This window comes from Loxodonta africana, chromosome 17 (genome assembly GCF_030014295.1).
Source record: "Loxodonta africana isolate mLoxAfr1 chromosome 17, mLoxAfr1.hap2, whole genome shotgun sequence".
In the NCBI taxonomy this organism is placed as follows: Eukaryota; Metazoa; Chordata; class Mammalia; order Proboscidea; family Elephantidae; genus Loxodonta; species Loxodonta africana.
The window spans coordinates 28,521,096-28,527,746 of record NC_087358.1 but is presented as its reverse complement, the minus strand read 5'-3'; the positions used below and the strand labels follow the sequence as shown (position 1 = coordinate 28,527,746).

Genomic DNA, 6,651 nt, shown 5'->3' with positions numbered 1-6,651 from the left:
AAGTAGTTAAGAGGAGAAGCATGCCCAGCTGAAATCAGGTTTTGCTGTCTGCAGGCAATGGTGGCAAGCAGCGGCTATGTCTCTAGCCAATACGCATAAACATACTTAGGATTAGGAGAGGGAGAGAAAAAATAAGGAGAGCACTGCATTGTTTTTCTGAGGATGTGATCCTGCTCCTTGTTAATAAAACTGAATGGATGTCAAGCTCTTGAAAAACTCACCAGTCAGGAAAGTCACCCCTCCCTTCTCAATTCCCCTCCAGTATGTGAGTAAAGGGATGAAGGGAGGGGCGGGATGTGTCTGGCAGAGCCAGTGTGAGACGAAGGGACAATCCTTCACTGCCACCCGGATAATCAGAGTTTCGGCCGGACCTTTGAGTGCACACCCAGATAGTTCGGAGCCAGACGAAAAGCACAGACTATGGCGTGGAAATGGATTAATAAGGAGCTTTGTGATTTGGCCTGTGACCCTCCAGCCCAATGTTCTGCAGGTCCAGTTGGGGATGATATGTTTCATTGGCAAGCCACAATTATGGGACCTAATGACAGCCCATATCAAGGCGGTATACTCTTTTTGACAATTCATTTTCCTACAGATTACCCCTTCAAACCACCTAAGGTTGCATTTACAACAAGAATTTATCATCCAAATATTAACAGTAATGGCAGCATTTGTCTCGATATTCTAAGATCACAGTGTCTCCTGCTTTAACTATTTCTTTAAAGTTCTTTTATCCATTTGTTCACTGCTATGTGATCTGAACCCAGATGACTGCCTAGTGCTAGAGGTTGCACAGATCTATAAAACAGACAGAGATAAGTACAACAGAATATCTCAGGAATGGACTTAGAAGTATGCCATGTGATGCTACCTTAAAGTCAGAATAACCTGCATTATAAAAAAAAATAGCTGGAATAAACTTTAAATTACTGTCAAAAAAAAATTGCCAGGGTGGTGGGGGAGACCCCCATCTATGGAAAGTACACAGGGTTAGAAGAAGAGTTGTCCCTCAAGCCACCCCTCCAGTAATCTTGATAATTGTTGAATAAATAAATTATTAAACAGAATAAAGCAATGTGTACATAAACAATAAATCATGATAATTTCGATTTTGTGTATAAAAGTGTTACATCATTCCCGAATGGTGGAGTAACCTTTAATTCTATATCCTTTTCTGTATTTTCCAAGTTTTCTATATTTAAAGAGTTAACATACTTGGTTGCTAACTGAAAAGTTGGAAATTCAGGTCTACCTAGAGACACTTTGGAAGAAAGTCCTAGCAATCCACTTCTAAAAAATCAGTCATTGAAAACTATCTTAGCTATCTAGTGCTGCTATAACAGAAATACCACAAGTGAATGGCTTTAACAAAGAGAAGTATATACTCTCACAGTCTAGGAGGCTAGAGGTCTGAATTCAGGGTGCCAGCTCTAGGGGAGGGCCTTTTCTGTCTGTTGGTTCTGAGGGAAGGTCCTTGTCATCAATCTTCCCCTAGTCTAGGAGCTTCTCAGCACAGGAACCCCAAGTCCAACAGTTGCGCTCTGCTCCTTGAACAATTTTCTTGGTGTTATGAGGTCCCCCTGTCTTTCTGATGCTTCTTCCTTTTATATCTCAAAAGAGATTGACTCAAGATACAGCCTAATCTTGTAAATTAAATCCTGCCTCACTGTCATAACTGCCTTTAATCCTGCCTCACTAACTTCATAGAGATAGGATGTGCGACGCATAGGAAAATCACGTCAGATGACAAAATGGTGGACAATCACACAACACTGGGAATCATTGCCTAGAGAAGTTGACACACATTTTGGGGAGGCACAATTCAACCCAGAACAAAAACCCTGTGGAGCACAGTTCTACTTTGATACACATGGGATCACATTGAGTTGGAATTGACTTGACAGCAACTGGTGGAGGTGGTGGATGTAATACTTTAGTAGTCTGAAAATAAACATTTTCATACTGTTGAAACATATTTAAAAAAGGGATTTCTAAGATCTTGAAGATATTCAGTATTACATAAATTAAAAGATTTGAACTTTCAAATATATGAGGTTTATTAAATTCATCTAACATCCAACAGTAAATAATCGTATTGTCTGGGGAAAAAGAGAGGCTACAAAATTCTTAGCTATGTTCTATATTACATATATTGAAATGTGGAAATTTTTAAATACATGAAGTATATTGAATCGAACATCTAAATCATATTTTTTCTGAAGTACATATGCATATTGTTATACTCATGCTGGAAAAATTAATGTATGCTTACCTTTTAAATTACATGCTATCTGGTTATTAATTACCTAGGGCTCCTATAACAAAACACAATGAAGCGGGTGGCTTTACACAACAGAAATTAATTGTCTCACAGCTCTGGAGGCTAGGAGTCTTAATTCAAGATGTCGACAAGGCCATGTTCTTTCCCAAAACTCTAGAGGAAGATCCTTTCTTGTCTCTCTCAGCTTCTGGTAGCCCTGAGAGTTCCTTGGCTTGCAGCTGCGGTACAGCTCCATTGTCACATGATTATTGTCCCTCTCTCTGTCTCTCCTTCTCTCATATAAGGACAACAGTTAGATGGGATTAGGAGCTCCCTGCCCCACCCTGGTGTGACTTCATGTTAACTACACTACATCTTAAAAGACCTTATTTCCAAACAAGGCCACAGTCACAGGTATCAGGGTTTAGGGCTTCAACATATCTTTATGGGGGATGCAATTCAGTCCATAACATCTTGCATCTTTATTACTATCAATAGGCCTTTTGAAATATAATGGCTTTACAACATGTTATTAAGTACCTTTCGCCACTGGTTAACTTGCAATTCTAACAAACAGTGGAAATAATTTTAAAAAATGATGTTTTAAGCTTGTCCTGAGTCCTGGGGGGTGGAAGGTTGTATGAGCTGATTCCACAAGCTTGAGAAAACTATAAACATGCAGAGTAAAAAACTGATACCAACTGATTATGTAAAAAGCAGTAAGTCCTACTGCTACCCTTATCACCACTGGTGCTACCATTGAACGAGTACCTGCACGTCTAGCACCTCCTGGTGCTATTTTCTTTAATGTATTTTTTTTTATTTGGTGCAATGGTTAAGTGCTTGGCTGCTAACTGAAAGTTGGCAGTTCACGCCCACCAGCCACACCCTGGAAGAAAAGACCTGGCGATCTGCTCCCTTAAAGATTTCAGCTTAGGAAACCCATTGGAGTAGTTCTACTCTGTCCTATAGGGAAGCTATGAGTCGGAATTGAATGAATGGCACAAAACACCCACAGCAACTGTTTTGTTTAATCTTCATAACCACTTTAGGAAGTACATAGTAATACTCTCATATTAAAAAATGGAAACACTGGTGGCATAATGGTTAAGTGCTGTGGCTGCTAACCGAAGGGTCGGCAGTTCGAATCCACCAGGTGCTATTTGGAAACTCTATGGAGCACTTCTACTCTGTCCTATAGGGTCGCTATGAGTCGGAATCGACTCGACAGAACTGGGTATATTAAAAATGAGCAATAAAGCTGAAAAAGTTTAAGTGACATATGAATTCATATTTGAGTTAGAAGATGCCTTTCTGATATCCTCTGGTTTTTATGTCTTATTTATACTGCAATATTGTTAGTTGGGTACTTGTGATTAAGCAGTGCCTTTCTGAGCCACACTACCAGGGAAAAGATACCACATGTTCCAACAACCCATTAAAGATGTTGCAAGGTCTAAGAACAGAGTTTGCCTTCCTAAAGCCACTCTAAGACTTCATTTCTGCTTATACCTTTGAACTTGGCTACCTCTTCTGGCTCTTACATTTAGACTTAAAAAGATAATTTGAAAAATAACTATTATTTATTAATTACCATGACCAGGCCCCGTACCAGACATTTTTAATACAGTGTATTACTTAATTTTCCCAACAATACTGGGAAATGGGCACACTTATCAGGTTTTAAAGATGAGAAAAGACTTGACCAAGGTCACAAAGCTGGTTAATGATAGACGCAGAACTTGAACCCAAGCTACCTAATTCAAATCCTAGACTCTTAACTACAGAGTATAAACCAAAAAACAAAACAAAACAAAACAAGCCGGTTGCAGTCAAGTCAATTCCAACTCATAGCAACCCTGTTGGACAGAGTAGAACTGCCACAGGGTTTCCAAAGAGCAACAGGTGGATTCAAACTGCTCACTTTTTAGTTAGCAGCTGAGCCCTTAAGCACTGTACCACCAGGGTTCCACAGAGCATACTACATACTATAATTTATTTACCCCTAGTTTCTACTTCTGCATATGGCATTTCTTGGCACCTACTTGTGCAACTGTATCCCTGTCTTGTCCCCAATTTAAGGTGACTTTATGCCCTGGCTCCCAGGAATGTCTTAGTTTACCTCCGTTGTCCTGGTGTTCCATCTGGTTTATCCCACTTTCATTCTCAAAAGCAACTCAGATTAGAGAATAAATTATATGGTTACCTCATTGAAAGCCAATCATGATGCATCCTGGAGTTAGCCTCAGATCTGATTGTGAACCAGCCCCACATCGGAGGTCAATCTCAACTCAGGTCTTTCAAAACTCGTCTGACATTCAGGTGTGGAAATCTGAAATACGAACAACCTGATTCCTCACATCAGCATCAAGAATAATAAAAGTGAAAACAAAACAAAACAAATGATTCTTGTACAGATGCTCTATTGTTTTAAAAATTGCAGCATCCCAAAACCAGAATTTTAGTAAGAGTTAAAGTGAAAAAAAAAAAAAAAAAAAAGTAGAGACTATTATTCATATTGTCCCCTTCCACTCCTTCCCCTCAAAATACACACTTTGGAAATGTTCTCAAGGGTTCCTTTGACAATCAGGTCTTTACCGAAAATTTAAAGATTATGGATTAAGAAAAGTAATTGTTAGAATTGTTTAAAATTGAAATATATAGATTCATCAGAGATGAAGGGAAGGGATTTCTGAAACCTTGCCAAGAATAAAATATAGATAAACCAAAAAAATCAAACCTGCTGCCGTCAAGTCAATTCCGACTCATAGTGACCCTATAGGACAGAATAGAACTGCCCCATAGGGTTTCCAAGGAGTGGCTGGTGGATTTGAACTGCCAAACTTTTGGTTAACAGCCGAGTTCTTAACCACTGCACCACCAGGGCTCCAAAATATAAATAGCTAAGTTAATTTTTAGCAATTGACTAACAGAAAATATTCTGGCTTCCTAATGCCTTTATTATTGTTTTGGAACAGTTTCTCTGAAAATATGGTGTTTTCAATTCAGTCAAAATAATATTTTATTTTCTTCAAGGGCACTTTATTGATGGTTTTGAATTGCAGTCATCTGTCAAGGCTGTTACGTACTGATAACACATCCATGATGCCCAGGGAGCAGGTGGGAACAGTTTGGTTCACCCCAAATTTATGGCTGATACTGGAAATAAAATAAACCAGGTAAAAGCTAATTTTATATTAGGCATCAGATATTTAAATTCGTTGCAAGTTGTACTGAGTAGCTAAAAGTGTTGTAATGGTCAAGATAATACAAATATTCAGAATTGATACATGTGCAAAGAGGTCTTTAAGAAGGTCTGATTCCCTGAGGAATCTTCTAATTTAACAAATTACATGGAATGTAGAGTTGAGAAAGCCAGAAGTTTAGAAAAATGCCGAAAATGAATCATAAAACTTTGACCAAGCACCACAAAAATTGGATCAAACTTCTAGAACCTTCTCTCTACCTGCTCTGTTGCATGTTTTTTTCTGGGTATAAAAGTAAAAGGTCCTGGGTTTTTTGTTTATTTGTTTTTAATTGTTATACTTCCATAAACCTAGGAATTTGGGAATCAGTTTGGTACTAAGGATCATGCCAGGAAGATAAATTACATTCATATGTCAGATATTGCCTCAGAATGCTATCTAGCTCAGCAGGCTATAATGAGCCCCACTCCCCACGCCAAGCTTCAGCCAAAAAAAAAAAAAAAAATTATATATATAAGTAAATAAATAAATAAATAAACACCTACTGTTTCTCCATCAAGTGCAACTCACTCGGAGGCCGAACAAAAGCAACACAGGGAGGCCAACCATACCCATGTAGTACTATGGTTGCTATGCAACCCTCTGTGCAAGTGGGTCAGCAACAGATGGACATTTTGAATAGAATTAATGCCCCTCTGACCGATGTTTTAAATAGTATCCAATCCTGCTGCCTGATGAATTCTATTAACTATAGGCATCCTTACACATATAAAATATAGCTTCATAAGTGACATTATTATTACCCTCCTTACTAAAATAAAGTCATAAATCTATTGGTAAAATTTGAGACCGATAATATTCAATTAGATTTTTCTATTCTTCTTTTTTTCTCTTTTTCTTGATAAATGAATCACTGATGTCTCATAACCTTAGGCTACACATTTCCTTATAGCGTTGCTCTGATATCCTATGCAAACCTACAATGCCTACTCTGAGTTTCAGCTTCATTTTCACACGGCCGTCCTGCTTCTTCCTCAGCCATTGTTACCTGTGGGCTCTGGGCATTGTGTAAGAGACCTCATTTTATTATAAATTTAAGAAAGAACATAACATGGAATAAATATTTTATATGCTTTTGTGAGGACAATGTTGTAACCATGTTCCTGATTGAACAGTCAATCTAAA

At 38.2% G+C, this 6,651-nt stretch overlaps 1 pseudogene; it reads left to right on the top strand.

The window, feature by feature from the left end:
• Window positions 1–400: 400 nt before the first annotated feature.
• On the top strand, window positions 401–865 carry LOC100677267 (ubiquitin-conjugating enzyme E2 D3-like; annotated as a pseudogene).
• The last annotated feature ends 5,786 nt before the right edge of the window (window positions 866–6,651 follow it).